A 21,521-nucleotide genomic window follows, 5' to 3' on the forward strand; every position below is an offset into this window, starting at 1 on the left:
TCATCAGGCATCGAATCCACATCTTCTGCATCGGAAGGTGGTTTCTCAACCACTGGGCCGCCAGGGAAGTCCCGCTATGACATATCTTCCTTTCTTTTATTATTCATTGATTTTTGTGTGCTCAGTCGCTCACCTGTGTTGGACTCTTTGCCACCCCATGGACTGTATCCTGCCAGGCTCCTCTGTCCATGGAATTTTCCAAGCAAGAGTACTGGAGTGGGTTACCCGTTCCTATGCCAGTGATCCTGCCAACTCAGGAATCAAACCTGCGTCTCGCATGTCTCCTGCATTGGCAGGTGGATTCTTGACCCCTGTGCCACCTGGGAGGCCCCCATTTGTGTCATTTTTTTTCTGGTTGCCCTGGGCCTTTGTGGCTGTGCCCGGGCTTTCTCTAGGTGCAGAGAGCGGGAGCGACCCTCTTGTGGTAGAGCACAGACTCTAGGCAAGCAGGCTTCAGTAGCCACAGCTTGCGAACGCAGTAGTTATAGTGTACGGGTTTAGTTGCTTCGAGGCATGTGGAATCTTCCTGGACCAGGGATCAAACCCGTGTCCCCTGCGTTGGCAGGCAGATTCTTATCCACTGTATCACTAGGGAAGTTCCGCTATGACATTTCTTAATCATAGTTCCAAGCATCAGATGTCTCTGGTTTACGATTTTCCGGCCAGGTGCTCCATGCCTCCAGGATCTGTGAGTTCATGTTGCCCCGGAGAAACAACCTGAGTTTGTACATTAGCGATATTATCTCCAAAAATCATTTTGGTACATTAATGCTGTTATCGGCATCAGCATTTGTAATCATCTGACTGGTTGATCAGTGTTCAGTTAGCACAAGATTGAGGTCACACGGGACAAGAAAGGGAATAAAGTTTGGGACAGATGAATTAACCATAAACTTGGTAAGGGAACTCTTTTGGGGGGCTCAATCCAGCAGGTAAGACACAATTCTTGTTAAGACCTGATAAGGTGGATGCAGTGTCTTCATCTCAAGGGTGACAGATTGAGGCCAGAGAGGCGGTTGTGCCAAGGCCAGAAGTCAGTGAAGCTGGGCTTGGAGCCCCAGGCAGTCAGCTTACTGGAGCCTTTAAAACAGGGAATACGGCTGCCCTCAGGGATGAACATGTGCTGTGGGGGTGGGGACGGAGATGAATTTACCCTCCTCCCTTCCGAGTTACTGGCTGAGACCCCCCGTAATAAAAATAGACTGGCAAGAGAGAAACACACAGAAGTTTGGCATGTGTACTTCAGAGGGAAATGAGTAAAGCTCCCCCAGAGTGCCTAAGCCACTCCCTTAAATACCATCTTTCAGTTCGGTTCAGTCATTCGGTCGTGTCTGACTCTTTGTGACCCCATGGACTGCAGCACACCAGGCTTCCCTGTCCATCACCAACTCCCAGAGCTTGCTCAAACTCATGTCCATCGAGTGGGTGATGCCATCCAACCATCTCATCCCCTGTCGTCCCCTTCTCCTCCTGCCTTCAATCTTTCCCAGCATCAGGGTCTTTTCCAATGTGTCAGTTCTTCGCATCAGGTGGCCTAGGTATTGGAGTTTCAGTTTCAGCATCAGTCCTTCCAATCAGTCAGGACTGATTTCCTTTAGGATTGACTGGTTTGATCTCCTTGCAGTCCCAGGGACTCTCTATAGAGTTTTGACCTAAAGACAAAAGAAGGATGTTGGCTACCATATATAAAATAGATAACTAAGGAGAACCTATAGTATAGCACAGGGGGAAAAAACGTAAGAAGGTATTGTTGAGTCCTGCCCCAAGGCCACAGGTGTGAGGCCTTGCACCCAGGCCTCAGAAGCGGAGCCCAGAACCAAAGTCACCTTTGAAGCTGACTGAACCCCTTTGTAACTGTTGTCAAAAGTCCCTGACAATCACTAACAAGCTTCCTGATTCCCAGTTAAGTGAAGACGGCCACTCTAGCAAACACCCTATAGTGCCCCGACCAATCATCTAATGCCAGCCGTCTGGCAGGGATTTTCTGTCTTGAGGCTATAAAAATTGGCTGTTAACCCATGAAAATTGTTGACTGTCCCTGGTCAGGAGGTCGGCACTGCACCCGCAGTGCCCACTTTATCTCCGTTCCTTGTTCTTCATAAACTCACTCCCTTCTGAAATGCTCTGTGTCTGGAAATTCTTCTCCAACCTGCGCTTGGACTACCTCAACAGGTATGATCTGTTTGCAGGACATATATTAAGTTAACCTTGAAGATGCATTCCAATATATAGGGATATGTGTGTGTTCAGTCGTGTTCATCTCTCTTCGACCCCAGGGACTGTAGCCCACCAGGCTCCTCTGTCCATGAGATTCTCCATGCAAGAATACTGGAGTGGGTGGGCATTTCCTCCTCCAGGGAATCTTCCTGACCCAGGGATGGAACCCGAGTCTCTTGCGTCTCCTATTTGCAGGCAAATTCCTTACCACTGTGCCACCTTGGGGTTGATTCCACTTGTGGGAAGTACCTAGAATACTCAAATTCATAGAGTCAGAAAGTACATTGGTGGATGCCAGGGACCGGCGGGTGGAGAAGGGGAGTTAGTGCTTAACGGGAACAGAGTTTCAGTTAAGAAAGTAAAAATTTCGGGCGACGGATGATGGTGAGAGTTGGACAACAATGTGAATGTATTTAGTGCCGCTGAGCTGTATGGTTAAATATGGTTAAAATAGTATGTTTTATGTGACTTTTATCAAAACAAAACCACCTTTTTTCTTTCTTTTTAAAAAAAGGGTGTTGGTGGGGGCTATTGGGGCCAATTCTGGGAAGTGACCAGGAAAAGCAGAGTAAACAAGGATTTGTTCTGCAGTTTTTTTTTTTTCATTTTGTGTGTGTGCGTTGAATCTAATTTTTTTTTTTTTTTTTTTTTACTGCATTGTGCAACTTGCAGGATCTCAGTTCCCCAACCAGGGACTGAGCCTGGGCCCCCTGCAGTGAAAACGTGGAGTCCTAACCCCTGGACCGTCAGGTTCTAATTCATGCTTTCTCTGTGCAGAAGTTTCTCCAGTCATTTAGAACCATGCCTCTCCTCCAGGTACACAAAGCGACCCACACCTACAGATGGAGATTTCCTTTATAGATGGAAATGGCTCTTACAAAAGCATAACTTCTACTCAGTTTTCGGAGCTTCTCCAGTATCTGCAGTTTTTCAAAAGAATCCTTATGCTGAAGAGGCATCTTCTGCTGCCTTCAGACAGGACTGAATCACTGGTGATGTCAGGCATGAACTAGGCTTGCAGTACCTGGGCACTGTGGGAGGAACGCAGCTGCGGGAAGTGAGATCCAGGTCTGAATCCTGATTCTGCCGGTCCCTGGCCGGGTGACCTTGAGCAGGTGGCGTGGCCTCTCTGTGCCACTCGCCCTTCAACGTCCTGAGCCCTGGACTGGTCGCAGCTGTGAGGATCCACAGGTCTTTCTCCTTGTGCTTGCTGGGGAGGTGTTTTAAAGGAACACATCTGCTCATTTATCCATTCACTCCTTCATTTGTTCATTCCACAAATATTTCTTTCACCTCTATTATGTGCCTGGACTCCTTTCAAGCAGCAAAAGAAAGGCTCTAGACATGGGAGAAGGAGAGGAAAGGGTGATCCTGGAGGGGAACACAGCATGTTCAAAGGCCCTGAGGTCAGACAGGCAACGCCAAGCACCAGGCTGGCAAAGGAACTTGAAAGTTGATCCAGGCCCAAGAGGCCATTCACAGCAAGCAGGCCTGGTTCAAACCCCAGTTTGACTTCTCCTTGGCTCTGTGACCTGGGCAAGCAAGCACTTCACATCCTGTAATCTTTTGCTTTTCAAAAGTAGTTTTCCTCACCTGGAGAGGTTGGTTTTTTAAGCTCTTCATAGTCAAGGTAAGTTTAAAAAAATCTGTTGAGTATGTGAATGCACCCCCAAAAGTGCCCAATTGATGGCCAGGGTCACGTGAACAAAGTCATAGTTAATAAGCAGTGTATTATTGATATATTAATTAGTAATTATATTAATTCTTATAGTAATATCAATAATGAACCATAATGAAAAGAATTTTTTAATTACATTATTGATATGAATTGGAGAAGGAAATGGCACCCACTCCAGTATTTTTGCCTGGAGAATCCCATGGATGGAGGAGCCTGGTGGGCTACAGACCACGGGGTCGCAAAGAGTCGGACACGACTGAGCGACTTCACTATCACTATCACTATTGACATTAACATTGAATATCATTCTCTATGCTATACAATATGACCTTGGTTTTTGTTTTTGTTTTTGTTTTGGCTGCATTGTAAGGTAGGTGGGATTTTAGTTCCTGGACCAGGGATTGAATTCATGTCCCCTACAGTGGAAGCTCAACATTCAGAAAACTAAGATCATGGCATCACTTCATGGCAAATAGACAGGGAAACAGTGGAAACAGTGGCTGACTTTATTTTTGGGGCTCCAAAATCACTGCAGATGGTGATTGCAGCCATGACATTAAAAAGATGCTTGCTCCTTGGAAGGAAAGTTATGACCAACCTAGATAGCAGAGACGTTACTTTGCCAGCAAATGTCCATCTAGTCAAGGCTATGGTTTTTCCAGTAGTCATATATGGATGTGAGAGTTGGACTATAAAGAAAGCTGAGCGCTGAAGAATTGATGCTTTTGAACTGTGGTGTTAGAGAAGACTCTTGAGAGTCCCGTGGACTGCAAGAAGATCCAACCAGTCCATCCTAAAGGAAATCAGTCCTGGGTGTTCATTGGAAGGACTGATGTTGAAGCTGAAACTCCAATACTCTGCCACCTGATGCTAAGAGCTGATTCATTTGAAAAGACCCTGATGCTGGGAAAGATTGAAGGTGGGAGGAGAAGGGGATAACAGAGGATGAGATGGTTGGATGGCATCACTGACGCAATGGACATGGGTTTGGGTGGACTCCGGGAGTTGGTGACGGACAGGGAGGCCTGGCGTGCTGTGTTTCATGGGGTCACAAAGAGTTGGACACGACTGAGCAACTGAGCTGAACGGTGGAAGCACCAAGTCTTAACCACTGGACCTCCAGGGAAATTTCAATAGGACCTTGTCTTTAAAAAAATTTTTAATTGTGGTAAAATACACACAGGGGCTTCCCAGTGGTAAAGAACCTGCCTGCCAATGCAGGAGATGCAAGAGATAAGGGTTCAATCCCTGGATCAGGAAGATCCTCTAAAGTAAGAAATGGAAACTCACTCCAGTATTCTTGCCAGGAAAATTCCATGACAGAGAAGTCTGGTGGACCCCACAGTCCATGGACCCCACAGGGTCCAACATAACTGAGTGACTGACCACACACACACAAAATACACACACCATGAAGTGTATCATTTTAACATATGCACCTTAGTGGCATTTAGTACCTTCTCAGTGTGGTGTTACCATCACCATTATCTATTTCCAGAACCTTTCCATCAGCACAAAAAGGAAACCATGTCCCCATTAGTTGTCACTCCACATGATGCTCCCCCAGCCCTTGGGAACCACAGAACCGGCCTTAGACACCAGAGAGATAAGAGAAGCAGATGAAAAGCAGGGACTCTCGAGTTTGTCTGCCAAGCAACACAGAGGGGAACAGCTTGCTGAAACCCCTCTGGCTGTAAACTGCTTCACTGATTAAGCTTGCTTCAGTTCTTTTTTCCCCTTTCATTCTTTTCTTCCTCTCTTTGACTGCCTAGCTTCCTCAGTGTCACGTAGCCCAGTTGTTTTACAGGAACTTGGAGGCAGTGCTTGTCCAACTAAGGCTGATGGGGCCCACTGACCCTAAAACTGGGCCCGTGTAGGTATTGGATGAATGACCTTTTGACGTCAGAGGGTCAGAAAAGTCCACCCTCAGGTCATGCTAAGTATCTCCACGTTTGAACATGCGGAAGCATGTAACCCATATACACCTGTGCAGAACACCAATTACGTCACCTTTTCTCCTACTTCCAAACCTTTCCCCATGCCCAAGACCACGCTGCTTATCCTGTAAATATCCCAGCCCCCTCACCTTGTCCTTCCGTCTCCTCGCTTGACTGCCTGGTGAATAAATTTTTTCTCTGCTGCAAACTTGAGAATTTCAGCATTTGGCTTGCTGTGTGCCAGGCAAATGGACCCAGTTCTGTAACACCGGGATCAGCATGCGTGTACAAGTTTCTGTTTGAACACCTGTCTTCAGTTCTCTTGGGAATGTACCAAAGCATGGAATTGCTGGGTTGTGTAGTAATTTTATGTTTAACTTGTTGAGAAATCACCAAGCCTTCTCTTGTTAGTTTTATTTTTCATTATGAAATATTCCAGGCATACAGAAAGGTATCAATAATAAAATAACAAATACGCATGTACCTGGTGCCCTGATGAAAAAACATTCCCAAGACTGTTGAAGCCACTGTACACCCCTACCACTCATCAAGCCCTTGTCTAAAATTGGGATTTGATCATCCCCATATACATGTATATATATACACACCTGCATGCTCTGTTGCTTAGTCATGTCTGACTTTTTTGTGACCCCATGAACTGTAGCCCTCCAGGCTCTCCTGTCCATGGAATTCTCCTGGCAAGAATATGGGAGTGGGTTGCCATTTCCTTCTCCAGGGCATCTTCCCGACCCGGAGATGGAACCCATGTCTTCTGAGATCCAGCACTGGCAGATGGGTTCCGTATCACTGAGCCATCTGGGAATTCTCGTGTACATATGAGTATATGCATATGTATGTATCTATGTGTGTATATGTGTGTGTTACATTGCTTCAGTCTCATCTGACTTTTTGCAACTCTATGGACTGTAGCCCACCAGGCTCCTCTGTCCACAGAATTTCCAGGCAAGAAAACTGGAGTGGATTGCCATGCCCTCCTCCCGGAGATTTTCCCAACCCAGGGTTTGAACCTGAGTTTCTTATGTCTCCTGCATTGGCAGGTGGATTCTTTATCACTAGCGCCACCTGGGAAGCCTACATATATACATATATATGTACACATACATACATACATACATACATACATACATATGGTAAATGTATTTACATCTTTATCAGCAAAACGGTGCAGCGAAGAGATGGGAATACCAGACCACCTTACCTACCTCCTGCGAAACCTATATGCAGGTCAAGAAGCAACAGTTAGAACCAGACATGAAAGAGCAGACTGGTTCAAAATTGGGAAAGGAGTACATCAAAGGCTGTATATTGTTACTCTGCTTATTCAACTCATATGCAGTGTATATCATGAGAAATGCTGGGCTAGTTGAAGTACAAGATGGAGTCAAGATTGCTAGGAGAAATATCAGCAACCTCAGAAATGCAGCTGACACCACCCTTATGGCAGAAAGCAAAGAGGAACTAAAGAGCCTCTTGATAAAAGGTTAAAGAGTAACATGGAAAAGCTGGCTTAAAAACTCAATATTCAAAAAACAAAGATCATGGCAGCCAGTCCCATTACTTCATGGCAAATAGTTGGGGAAACAATGGAAACAGTGACTGTTTTCTTGGGTTCCAGAATCAATGCAGATGGTAACTGCAGTCATGAAATTAAAAGATGCTTGCTCCTGAAAGAAAAGCTATGACCAACCTAGACAGCATATTAAAAAGCAGAGATAGCACTTTGCTGACAAATATCCGTGTAGTCAAAGTTATGACTTTTCCAGTAGTCATGTGTGGATGTGAGAGTTGGACCATAAAGAAAGCTGAGTGCCAAAGAATTGATGTTTTTGAAATGTGGTGTTGGAGGAGACTCTTGAGAGTCCCTTGGACAGCAAGGAGGGAGATCAAACCAGTCAATCCTAAAGGAAATCAACACTGAATATTCATTGGAAGGACTGATGCTGAAGCTGAAACTCCAATACTTTGGCCACTTGTTGCAAACAACTAACTCACTGGAAAAGACCCTGATGCCGGGAAAGATTGAAGGCAGGAGGAGAAGGGGACGACAGAGGATGAGATGGTTGGATGGCATCACCGGCTCAATGGGCATGAGTTTGAGCAAGCTCTGGGTGTTGGTGAAGGACAGGGAGGCCTGGTGTGCTGCAGTCCATGGGGTCACACAGAGCCGGACATGTCTGAGCGACTAAACATACACACTGGGATGATTCCACTTGCCACAGGGTAACTGAGTCTGAGCACTGCAACTTCTGAGCCCATGCTTCTAGAGCCCACGCTCTGTAACAGGAGAAGCCACCACAATGAGAAGCCTGCGCAGTACAACTAGAGGAAGTCCCGTGCAGCAACGAAGACCCAGTGCAGCCTAAATAGTGTACGAACAAAATGAGATTATCAATTGTTGTCATGAAGGCGTGTCTGACTCTTTGCACCCCCATGCACAGCAGCAAACCAGGCTTCTCTGTCCTTCACTCTCTCCTAGAGTTTGCTAAAATTCATGTCTATTGAGTCAATGATACCATCCAACCATCTCATCCTCTGCCTCCTCTTTCTCCTCCTGCCCTCAATCTTTCCAAACATCAGGGTCTTTTTCCAATGAAGAGATCACATTTTGCATCAGGTGGCCAAAGTATTGGAGTTTCAGCTTCAGCATCAGTTCTTCCAGTGAGTATTCAGGATTGATTTCCTTTAGGATTGACTTTTTTGATCACCTTGCTGTCCTTTTCAAAGTCTTCTCTGGCACCACAGTTTGAAAGCATCAGTTCTTTGGTGCTCAGTCTTCTTTATGGTCCAATTCTCACATTGCTACATCACTGCTTGAAAAACCATAGCTTTGACTATACGGACATTCGATGGCAAAATGATGTCTCTGCTTTTTAATATACTGCCTAGATTTGTCATGGCTTTTCTTCCAAGGAGCAAGCGTCTTTTAATTTCATGGCTGCAGTCACCATCTGCAGTGATTTTGGAGTCCAAGAAAATAAAGTCTGTCACTGTTTCCACTTTTCCTCTATTTGCCATGAAGTGATAGGACTGGATGGCATGATCTTTGTGTTTTAATGTTGAGTTTCAAGCCAGCTTTTTCACTCTCCTCTTTCACCCTCATCAAGAGACTCTTTAGTTCCTCTTCACTTTCTGCCATTAGAGTGATATCATGTGCATATTTAAGGTTGTTGATATTTTTCCTGGCAATCTTAAATTGAATCTTGTGATTCATCTAGCCCAGCATATTGCATGATGTACTTTGCATATAAGTTAAATAAACAGGGTGACAATATATAGCCTTGATGTACTCTTTTTCCAATTTTGAACCAGTCTGCTGTTCCATGTCCAGTTTTAACTGTTGCTTCTTGACCTGCATACAGGTTTATCAGGAGACAGGCAAGGTGGGCTGGTATTCCCATCTCTTTAAGAATTTTCCACAGTCTGTTGTGATCCACACAGTCAAAAGCTTTAGCATAGTCAATGAAACAGAAGTAGATGTTTTTCTGGAATCCCCTTGCATTTTCTATGATCCAGTGGATGTTGGCAATTTGATCTCTGGTTCCTCTGCCTTTTCAAAATCCAGCTTGAACATCTGGAAGTTCTTGGCTCTTGTATTATTGAAGCATAGCTGGAAGGATTTTGAGCATTATCTTGCTAGCATGTGAAATGAGTGCAATTGTATGGTAGTTGCATTGCGTTTCTTTGGGATTGAAATGAAAACTGACCTTTTCTAGTCCAGTGGCCATTGCTGAATCTTCCAAATTTGCTGACATATTGAGTGCAGCACTTTGACAGTACCATCTTTTAGGATTTTAAATAGCTCATCAGGAATTCCATCACCTCCACTAGCTTTGTTCATAGTGATGCTTTCTAAGGTCCACTTGACTTTCACTCCAGAATGTCTAGCTCCAGGTGTGTGACCATATCACATAGTTATCTGGTTTTTTTTTTCTCCATTTATTTTTATTAGTTGGAGGCTAATTACTTTACATCATTGCAGTGGTTTTTGTCATACATTGAAATGAATTAGCCATGGATTTACATGTATTCCCCATCCCAGTCCCCCCTCCCACCTCCGTCTCCACCCGATCCCTCTGGGTCTTCCCAGTGCACCAGGCCCGAGCACTTGTCTCATGCACCCAACCTAGGCTGGTGATCTGTTTCACCCTAGATGATATACATGTTTCGATGCTGTTCTCAGCTATCTGGGTTTTTAAGATCTTTTTTTTATATTGTTCTTCTGTGTATTCTTGTCACCTCTTCTTAATCTTTTCAGCTTCTGTTAGGTCCTTGCCATTTTTGTCCTTTATTGTGCCCATCTTTGCAAGAAATATTCCCTTGATTTTCTTGAAGAAATCTCTAGTCTTTCCTATTTTACTGTTTTCCTCCATTTCTTCGCTTTGTTCAATTAAGAAGGCTTTTTTTTTTTTAATCTCTCCTTGCTATTCTCTGGATCTCTGCATTTAGTTGGGTGGGTACATCTTTCCCTTTCTCCTTTGCTTTTTGCTTCTCTTCTTTTCTCAGCTATTTGTAAGATCTCTTCAGACAACCACTTTGCCTTCTTGCAATTCTTTGGGATGGTTTTGGTCACTGCCTCTTGTACAATATTATGAACCTCCATTCATAGGTCTTCAGGTACTCTGGTCTACCAGATCTTATCTCTTGATTCATCACCTCCACTGTATAATCACAGGGATTTGATTTAGGTCTTACCTGAATGTCCTAGTGGTTTTCTCCCACTTTCTTCAATTTAAGCCTGAGTTTTCCAACAAGGAGCTCATGATCTCAGCTCCAGGTCTTGCCCCACTAATGCCAAAGAAGTTGAAGTTCAACAGTTCTATGAAGACCAACAAGACCTTCTAGAACTAACACACACACACACACACACACACAAAAGATATCCTTTTCATCATAGGGAATTGGAATGCAAAAGTAGCAAGTCAAGAGATACCTGGAGTAACAGGCAAGTTTGGCCTTGGAGTAACAAATGAAGCAGGGCAAAGGCTAACAGAGTTTTGTCAAGAGAGCGCAATGGTCACAGCAAACACCCTCTTCCAACAACACAAGAGATGAACTCCACACATGGACATCACCAGATGTTCAATACTGAGGTCATCAATAAAGAGATACAAATTATGAAAAGAAACCAAACAGAAATTCTGAATCTGAAAAGTACAAAGACTGAAATGAAAAATTCACTAGAGGCAGTCAATGGAAGATTTGAGCAGATGGAAGACAGAATCAGCAAATCTGATTGAAATGGTCGAGTTGAAGATCAATGATCAGTTGAAGAGCAGAAAGAAAAAGAATGCGGAAAGGTGAACTGAGTCTGAAAGACCTGTGGGCACCATCAAGAGGACTGACATATACGGTACGGGCGTTCCGGAGAGAGGAGAGAGGGGAAGGTCAGAGAGAATATCTGAAGAAACAACAGCTCAAACTTCCCAGATTTGACGAAAGATACAAAACCACCCTAGTGAGCTTCCCTGGTGGCTCAGTGGTAAAGAATCCTGCCAGTGCAGGAGATGCAAGAGAGCAGGCTCAGTCTCTGGGTTGGAAAGATCCCCTGGAGAAGGAAGTGGCAACCGACTCCAGTACTCTTGCCTGGGAAAGAGGAGCCTGGCGGGCTGCAGTCCATGAGGTCACAGACGAGTTGGACACAACTTATTGACTAAACAACAGCAACAAATCTACACATCTCAGAGGCTCAATGAACTCCCAGTAGAATATACACAAACAGACCCACACTGAGACACATTGTAATCAAACTGTTGAAAGCCAAAGAGAAAAATGAACTTTGAAAGTAGCAAAAGAAAGCTACTTATTGAGTACAAGTGATCCTCTGTAAGATCAAAACCAATTTCTTATAAGAAACCCTAGAGTCCAGAAGGCAATGAAATGACATATGCAAACTACTGAAAGAAAAACTGTTGATCAAGAATTCTATATCCAGCAAAACTGTTTCTCAAAAACAAGGGAGAGGGAATTCCCTTGTCGTCCAGTGGTTAAGACTTGGTGCTTTCACTGCCAGGGTCTGGGTTCAATTCCTAGTCAGGAAACTAATATTCTGCAAGCCGTGTGGCATGGCCAAAAAAATAAGAAAGAAAGAAATAAAGGGAGAAATCAAGACATTCTCGGGTATGCAAAAATTGAGGGAGTTTGTTACCATTATATCTTCAATGCAAGAAATACTAAAAGGAGTCTGGCTGGTTGAAAGTTATCCTAAATAGCAACTCAAAGCTGTTACTCAATTTAAGAATTGAGGGGAGAAGTAAATAGTTTTATGATAATAGTTGGAGACTTCAATGCCCTACTTTGAATAATGGATAGAACATCTGGACAGAAGATTAAAGATATGAGGGTTGAACAACACTCTAACTAGCCCAAATGGACATCTACAGAAAGAACACTCCTTCAACAGCACACACATATCCCTATCAAATGCATCTAGAACGTGCTCCAGTTATTCAGCAAAAAAAGCAACTCTCAATACATTTTTGGGCATTTTAAATTTTATTTTTATTGAAGTATAGTTGATCTAAAATATTATATGTTGCAGGTGTACTCAGTAATTTTTAAAAGGCTGAAATCATTGCCAACAGCAATGGAATAAAACTAGAAGTCAGTAACAGAAGGAAAGGTGGCATGTTCACAAACATGTGGATATGAAACCACATACTATTCAAAAGACAGTGTATTAAAGAAGAAATCATGAAAGAAATTGGAAAATACTTAAGGATGAATGAAAACAAAAACACCACATGCTAAAGAACCCAACTTGGGTCCACTCACCCTCACGGGGTGAAGTCAATCTGTTGACACCTGGTTATAGTGAAGGAAAATGTAGCATTCACTGCAGTATACCAAGCTAGTATTCAAAACACCAGAGCTCCCTGAGAGCTTTCAGTGAAAGGTTTTCAAGGACAAGGTGAGGGAAAGGGATTGTGGGCTTGTGATCTGCTCGTGGCTGGTGGGGAGGTGATCAGGAGTCAACACCATCGACCTTGTTCCCACTGTTCTGAGGTCTGTGCACTCGGGGACATCATAAGGAACTTCTTCCTCCTGGTAGAAGTTTCAGTATCTAAAAACCCGCTCAGAGGACGTGACTCAGAATATTATTTATAGCCCTTGAGATGGAACTAAAGATCCTTGACTTGTTTAATGGCTAAACTATTATTATTTTGTCTTGCTTGGCTATTTTTCCTTCTTTCTGCCTTTTCTCACATCTCTGATTAAATTTATTCTTTGGAATTTGAGGAAGGATTAGGAGGCTAATGTTTTCCTAATCTGCCTTGCAGGCGTGGTGAGGGCGTGGGGAAGGCGGGGGTTCTGTCCCGGGAAGCCCCATAGAGTCCTGATCAATTACAAACATACTAAGAGTTATGGGGTGCAGCAAAGTCAGTGCTCATAGGGAAACTGACAACTTTAAATGACTACATTGAAAAAGAAAAAAACTCAAATCAATAACCTAAATTTATACTTTGAGGAAGTAGAAAAAGAAGAAAAGCTCGTAGAAGGAAGGAAATAATAAAGATTAGAACAGAGACAAATTAAGTAGAGAATAAAGAAATAACAGAATCACAGGAATTAATGAAACCAAAAAGTGCTTCTTTAAAAGATTAACAATATCAACAAACTTTTAGCTAGGTTGACAAAGAAAAGAGAGGGAAGACTCAGAAAACTAAAATCATAAATAAAAGTGGGGCATAACTACTGATTCAAAAGAAATAAAAAAGATAAGGGACTTCCCTGCTGGTCCAGTAGTTAACACTCCAATGCAGGGTACATAGTGCTTCCAATGCAGGGTACATGGGTTCCAATCCCTGGGTCAGGGAACTAAGATCCCATATGCCATGCCACTCGGCACAGCCAAAATAAATAAAGAAAATATAAAGAAAAAAACGGTAAGAGAATATTATGAAAAATTGTATGCCAAATTAATAACCTAGATGAGATGGACAAATTCCTAAGGACACCAAATTACCTAAACTGACTCAAGAAGAAATGGAGGGTGTCCCTGGTGGTCTAGTGGTTAAGAATCCGCCTTGCGATGCAGGGTACACCAGTTCAATCCCTGGTCCAGGAAGATCCCACATCTCTCGGAGCAACTAGGCCCAAGAGCCACGACTACTGAGCTCTTGTTTCTCAAGAGAATAGCCCCTACTTACCGCAACTAGAGCAAGCCTGTGCATAGCAGCAAAGACCCAGCACAGCCAGGATAAATAAAAAATAAAATATTTTCTTTAAAAGGGAAGAAACAGAAAATCTGGAAAGTGGAAATGTTAGTCCCTCAGTCAGGTCCGACTCTTTGTGATCCCACGGACTATAGCCCTCCAGGCTCCTCTGTCCATGGAATTCTCCAGGCAAGAATACAGGAGTAGATAGATCCATAACAAATAAGGAGATGGAATCAAAAGTCAAAAACCTTCTGGGACTTCCCTGGTGGTCCGGGGGTTAAGACTCCCAGATTCCAATGCAGGGGACACAAGTCTGAGCCCTGGCTGGGGAACTAGGATCCCACATTCCTTGAGGTGCGGCCATTAATAATAATAAACTTTCCAACAGAGAAGTCCAAGACCAGATGGCTTCACTGGTGAGTTCTGAGTCATTTATGGAATAAGATCAATTCTTCCAATTCTTATCATACTCTTCCAAAAAAATGGAAGGGGAAGCAACAGTTCTAACGATGCTAGAATTACTCTGATAATAATGACAGATAAACATGCCACCAGAAGATAAACTTATACACCATGAGATAATAGAAAATATATATGTGTGTATATCTACATTGGGCTCTGCCCCCCAGGTTCCCAGCACAGAGCTCCTGAAACCCTTGTCACTTCCTACTATGAGTAATTTTTGTGCTAATATTTGGTCTTTAACCCTCGTTCCCTGCACAGAGTTCCTAAACACTCTGGAATTTCCTGGGTGACAGAAGTGCCTTTCATTATAATGAGGTGACTCTGGCAGGGCATATGGATGGCTCATGGATGGCAGCCTGTCACCACAGGGGCCAAGCCATGATTAGGAGTTTGGAATTCTCAGCCCCATTCCCCGCCCCCTCCCCCCATTCTCCAGAGAGAGGAGATGGCCTGTAAATGGAGTTAATGATTGATCATGCTGATGTGATGACGCCACCATAAAAACCCCCAAAGTACCGGGTTCAGAGAGCCTCCGGGCTGGTGGCCATGTGGAGGCGCTGGGAAATGGCATGGAACCCCTGACCTCTTCCTGCATGCCTTGCCTTCTACATCTCTGTATTTTCTTTTTTCTTTTTTTTTTTGCTTAAAATAGTAGTAATTTCATTGGAAGGACTAATGCTGAAGGTGAAGCTCCAATACTTTGGCTACCTGATGGGAAGAACCGACTCATTGGAAAAGACCCCAGTGCTGGGAAAGATTGCAGGCAAAAGGAGAAGAGGGCAACAGAGGATGAGATGATTGGATGGCATCACCGACTCAACGAACATGACTTTGAGCAAACTCTGGGAGATAGTGAAAGACAGGGAAGCCTGGTGTGCTGCAGTCCATGGGGTGGCAAAGAGTCAGACCCAACTTAGCAACTGAACAACGACAACAAGTGACAGTTTATATTTTCATATTTCTGGAGGATACAAGTCTGCAATCATGGTATTGACAGGGCCTTCTGAGATCTATAGAGAAGAATACTTCCTTGTGTCTTCTAACTTCAGGCATTTGCTGCCAATCCTTGGTGCTCCTAGGCTGATAGATCAGTTCACTTCAGTCGCTCAGTCGTGTCCAACTCTTTGCGACCCCATGGACTGTAGCACACCAGGCCTCCCTGTCCATCATCAACTCCCAGAGCCTACTCAAATTCATGTCCATTGAGTCGGTGATGCCATCCAACCATCTCACCCTCTGTCGTCCCCTTCTCCTCCTGCCTTCAATCTTTCCCAGCATCAGGGTCTTTCCAATGAGTCAGTTCTTCACATCAGGTGGCCAAGGTATTGGAGCTTCAGCTTCAGCATCAGTCCTTCTAATGAATATTCAGGACTGATCTCCTTTAGGATGGACTGGTTGGATCTCCTTGCAGTCCAAGGGATTCTCAAGAGTCTTCTCCAACACCACAGTTCAAAAGCATCAGTTCTTCGGTGCTCAGCTTTCTTTATAGTCCAACTCTCACATCCACACATGACTACAGGAAAACCATGGCTTTGACTAGACAGACTTTTGTTGGTAAAGTAATGTCTCTGCTTTTTAATATGCTGTCTAGGTTTGTTATAGCTTTTCTTCCAAGGAGCAAGCATCTTTTAATTTCATGGTTGCAGTCACCATCTACAGTGATTTTGAAGCCCCCCAAAATAAAGTCTTTCACTGTTTCCATTGTTTCCCCATCTATCTGCCATGAAGTGATGGAACCAGATGCCATGATCTTTGTTTTCTGAATGTTTAGTTTTAAGCCAACTTCTTCACTCTCCTCTTTCACTTTCATCAAGAGGCTCTTTAGTTCTTCACTTTCTGCCATAAGGGTGGTGTCATCTGCATATCTGAAGTTATTGATATTTCTCCAGGCAATCTTGATTCCAGTTTGTGGTTCATTCAGCCCGTCACTTTGCATGATGCACTCTGCATATAAGTTAAATAAACAGGGTGACAATATACAACCTTGATGCACTCCTTTCCCGCTTTGGAACCAGTCTGTTGTTCCATGTCCAGTTCTAACTGTTGCCTCTTGACCTGCATACAGATTTCTCAGGAGGCAGGTCAGGTGGTCTGGTATTCCCATCTCTTTAAGAATTTTCCACAGCTTGCTGTGATCCACACAGTCAAAGGCTTTGGTGTAGTCAATAAAGTAAAAGATGTTTTTCAGGAACTCTTGTTTTTTCGATGATTCAGCGAATGTTGGCAATTTGATCTCTGCCTTTTCTAAAAGGCAGGTTCCTCTGCCTTTTCTAAATCTAGCTTGAACATCTGGAAATTCACAGTTCACATACTGTTGAAGCCTGGCCTGGAGAATTTTGAGCATTACTTTACTAGTGTGTGAGATGAGTGCAACTGTGAGGTAGTTTGAGCATTCTTTGGCATTGCCTTTCTTTGGGATTGGAGTGAAAACTGACCTTTTCCAGTCCTGTGGCCACTGCTGAGTTTTCCAGATTTGCTGGCATACTGAGTGCAGCACTTTCACAACATCATCTTTTAGGATCTGAAATAGCTCAACTGGAATTCCATCACCTCTACTAGCTTGTTCATAGTGATGCTTCCTAAGCCCACTTGACCTCGAATTCTAGGATGTCTGGCTCTAGGTGAGTGATCACACCATCGTGGTCATCTGGGTCATGAAGACCTTTTTTGTATAGTTCTTCTGTGTATTCTTGCCAGGCTGGTAGATGCATCACTCCAACTTCTGCCTCCAGGAACTGCCCTGGCTGTCCAGTGGTGAAGACTCCTCACTTCCACTGCAGGGGTCGAAGTTTCGATCTTCGGTGTGGAAATTAAGATCCCACATGCACAAGGTGTGTTGCCCCCAAGATTGTTTCTGCCCCCATTGGCTTTCTTTTTCCTGTGTGTACCTATCTCTGGTCACATAGGATTAGGGGTCCATGTACTGCAGTATGACTTCATTATAACTTGATCTCACCTGTCAATCAGCTCTTCAGTGGGTCCTCCCCATGGGGAGGGTGCCCCTTTCACTGGTCCTTCCCAAAAAGAAGAGAGAAGTGCTGAAAGAGCCCATCACATTACTCTCCGTAGATCTACTGTTCCAATGAAGTCATTCCAATTTTTCTCTTATTTTCGCCAATTGAGTAAGCAATTTACCTTGGACTGTGTGGCCTTAGGGTTGGAAATTTCTGTGAGCCTTCAGCTCTTATCCTGTTCTTTTATTAATATAATAAACAGATCTATACTAAGTGAAGGGTTTCCCTGGTAGCTCAGGTGATAAAGAATCTGCCTGCAACGCAGGAGACCCAGGTTCCATCCTTGGGTTGGGAAGATCCCCTGGAGAAGGGAATGGCTACCCACGCCGATATTCCTGCTTGGAGAATCCTATGGACAGAAAAGCCTGGTGGGCCACAGTCCCTGGGGTCACAAAGACTCAGAGACATGAAGTAAACTATGCCGAGCTCTGCGATCTGCTCTCACTAACATCACCCGAGCACGGGGCTGTGGGAACCTTCCATTTATGACCAGTGGTCAGAAGCACAGGTGACCACCTGCACCTGTGATTGGCATCTCAAGTGGGGCCCGTCTTGCAAGACTGAGCCCTTAACCTGTGGAATCTGATGCTATCTCCAGGTAGAAAGTATCAGAATGGAGTTAAATTATCACCCAGGTGAGTTGCTTGAGAATTGCTTGTTGTGGGGGAAAATACAGAAGCATTTTTGGGGTCAGAAGTGCTGTGAGGGGGCAGCGGTGAGAGGACAGGAGCAGCAGAGAGGGCTTGCCTGGAGATCCAGTGGTGAAGACTCTGAGCCTCCAACGCAGGGGTGCAGGGGGTGTGGGTTTGAGCCCTGGTTGGGGAACTAAGATCCCATGTGCTGGCTTGCTGTGTGGTGTGACTGAGAAAAAAAAAAAAAAACAGGGAGAAACGAAGGAGGAAGACTGAGGTTTTTAATAAGACGCAGATCAATATCCCTTACAAATAAAGATGAAACATTGGTAACCAAACGTTAGCAAACCCAAACTGAATCCAAAGGCATATTAAAAGAGCTATATATCATAACCAAGTAGGATTGATCTCAGGAAGGTTAGCATGTCTCAACATAAGAAAATCAATCAATGCAACACATCCTATTAATAAAATGAAGAGAAAAAAAATCCACTTGATCATCTCAATTGATGCATTTAAGGCACTTGAAAATCCAATATACTTTTATGGTAAAAACCCTCAGAAGAATAGGAAAATTCTCACACATGATAAAACACATTTATGAAAATGCCACAGCTAATTTCATCATCAATAGGGAGAGGCTGAAATCTTTCCCCCTAGGACAAGAAACAAGCCAAGAATGTATACTTTGACCCCTGCTATTTCAATGTGATATTTGGAAGTTTCAACGAGAGCAATAAGGTAAGAAAAATAAATAATAGACATCTAAATTGGAAAGGAAGAAGTAAGACTATCTCTATTCACAGATGACATGACCCTATGTCATAGAAAACCCCAAAGAATTTACAAGAAAGCTATAAAATATTTACATGTCATATGTCTCATGAGGGTTCATTATCCAAAATATATAAAGAACTCCTACAACTCAACAACAAATATTCAACTTAAAAATGGGCAAAGAATTTTACATCCAAGGAAAATATACAAATGGCCATGAAGTAGGTCAAAAGATGCTCACAACATTAATCATTAGGGAAATGCAAATCAAAACTACAGGCAGATATCACTTTATACCCATTAGCATGGTTGTTATGAAAATAGCAAGTGTTGGTGTGAAGAAATTGGAACCCTCTTGTGCCTCTGGGGGGGATGTGAAATGGTGCAGCTGCTGTGGAAAATGGTTTGGCATTCCTCAAAATCTAAACACAGGATGACCATATAATCCAGCAATTCCACTTCTGGATATTTTTCTAGAAGAATTGAAAAGCAGGGACTCAAACTGAGCTTGTACACCAATGTCCACAGCAGCACTATTCACAATAGCCAAAAGGTGAAAGCAATGCAAATGTCCACCAAGAGCCAAATAGGTAAACAAAATTTGGTATATCCTCACAATGGAATACTACTCAGCCATAAAAATGGAATGACATTCTGATCTGTGCCACAATGCAAATGAACCTTGAAAATTATGCTGAGTGAAATGTCAGTCACAGAAGGACAAACATTATATGGTTCCACTGGTATGAAATATCTAGAACATGCAAATTCATAAAGACAAAGTAGATTTGAGGTTACCAGCGGCTGGAGGAGGAGGGGGAGAAATGAGGAATTATTGCTTAATGGTTTCAGAGTTTCTGTTTAGGTGTGACGGAAAAGTTCTGGAAGTAGATAATAGTGATGTTTTGTGCTTTTTAAAAAAATATTTGCTTATTTATTTGGCTGCACCAGGACTTGGTGGCAGCATGTGGAATCTCGATCCCTGACCCCCTGGACACCAGGGAAGTCCCCAGTGGTTTGTGCTATGTGTGTGCTCAACATTGGAAATATACTTAAGTCACTAACAGTCCACTTTAAAATGGCAAATCCTATGTATGTTATACATATTTTTTCACAATACAAAAATGCAAATTAAAAAAACTTTATAAAAATGTATCACACTGTTACAGTTATCTTCACTGAACGATCTGAGTTGGAGATTTTTGACTGTAAGTCTGGCTCATGCTTTTTCACTGCTATATAGTACTCTGTTCATAGGAGCACACTCTAACCTTTCCCTAGTTTCCAGATCCTTATTATGAACCATGCTGCTGGGAAGGCATGCACATGTAGAGTTCTCTGGGGTTCACACCAAGACCAGAATGGCCAGGAGGGAGATTCTAGCCATTCTCAGCTATACTAGCATGAGCAAACCGTTCTTCTTAATGGTCAAGTCAATTCTCAGGCCTGATCACCAGTGACTCTGTCCCCTTCCTGATAGTGAAGCGACATCTCAGTGACTTCTGTTCACTGGTGACTAGATTGAGTTCCTAGTTATTGGTTGTCCTGGGTTCATCTTCCTGGGATTACCTGTTCATTCCTGCACTGCATTGAATGTGTGTATGTGTGCGCTTAGTCACTCAGTTATATCTGAGTCTTTGTGACCCCATGGATGGTAGCTCACCAGGGTCTTCTGTCCATGGAATTTTCCAGGAAAGAATACTGGAGCAGTCAGTTATTTCCTATTCCAGGGGGTCTCCCCAGTCCAAAGCTCAAACCCACATCTCTTGTGTCTTCTGCGTTGACAGGTGGATTCTTTACCACTGTGCCACTCAGGAAGCACAATGAGTCCCCAAATTCATGTCCACCCAGAACCTCAGATTGTGCCCATGAGGGTCTTTGTCGATGTAATTATGCTAAGCTGAGGTCATGCTGGAGTAGGCTGGGCCCTAAACCCCCTGCTACGAGACTGATTTCCTTGCAAGGGGTCACATGAAGATGGAAGCAGAGATTGGAGTGATGCAGCCACTAGCCAAGAGACCCTCAGCCGTGCCGGAAGCCATCAGAAGCCAACAGAGAGGCCTGGGGCCGATTCTTCCCCATAGCCTCCAGTTGTGTGACAATTTGATTTGGGACTTCCAGCCTCCAGAACTGTGAAGGAATAAACTTTCTGCTGTTGTAAGTCACCCAGTTTGTGGTTGTTGTTATGGCAAAAAAAATACCATTTGCCCATTTCTATTTCTTTTCTTCTCTCTCTCTCTCTCTCTTTTTTTTTTTTTTTGGCTGCATCACACAGCTTGTGGGATCTTAGTTCCCTGGCCAGGGATCAAACCTGTGCCCTGGCAGAGAAAGAACTTAGTCCTAACCATTGGGCTGCCAGGGAATTCCTACCATTTACCCATTTTTCTGTCTAGTGTGTCTTGTGGGGAAGGGGGGGGCTTCTATGTCCTGGAAGTTATTTCTTGGTTAGTTAAATGCATCACAGATATCAACCTCTCTGTCCCTGGATTATCTTTTCATTTTTTTTTTTTTAATGGATTTCTTTGGTGGCTGGAAAGTTTGAAATGGATCCTAATGGACTATCCCTAAAGTATTCATTTTTTTCCTTATCAAGGGCAGGTTTTCATTTGTCAGGCAGTTAAGTC

The 21,521-nt window shown here is 43.6% G+C and overlaps 1 long non-coding RNA gene across 1 annotated transcript in view; it reads left to right on the top strand.

Moving 5' to 3' along the window:
• Positions 1 to 21,062, top strand: part of LOC139033050 (uncharacterized) — a 34,236-nt gene extending 13,174 nt beyond the window's left edge. Inside the window, exon 2 of the long non-coding RNA XR_011485680.1 lies at positions 20,685 to 21,062. This is a non-coding gene — a long non-coding RNA (uncharacterized lncRNA). The remainder of the gene's footprint in view (positions 1 to 20,684) is intronic.
• Positions 21,063 to 21,521: the final 459 nt, after the last annotated feature.

The sequence above is a fragment of the Odocoileus virginianus genome, chromosome 3 (assembly GCF_023699985.2).
Source record: "Odocoileus virginianus isolate 20LAN1187 ecotype Illinois chromosome 3, Ovbor_1.2, whole genome shotgun sequence".
In the NCBI taxonomy this organism is placed as follows: Eukaryota; Metazoa; Chordata; class Mammalia; order Artiodactyla; family Cervidae; genus Odocoileus; species Odocoileus virginianus.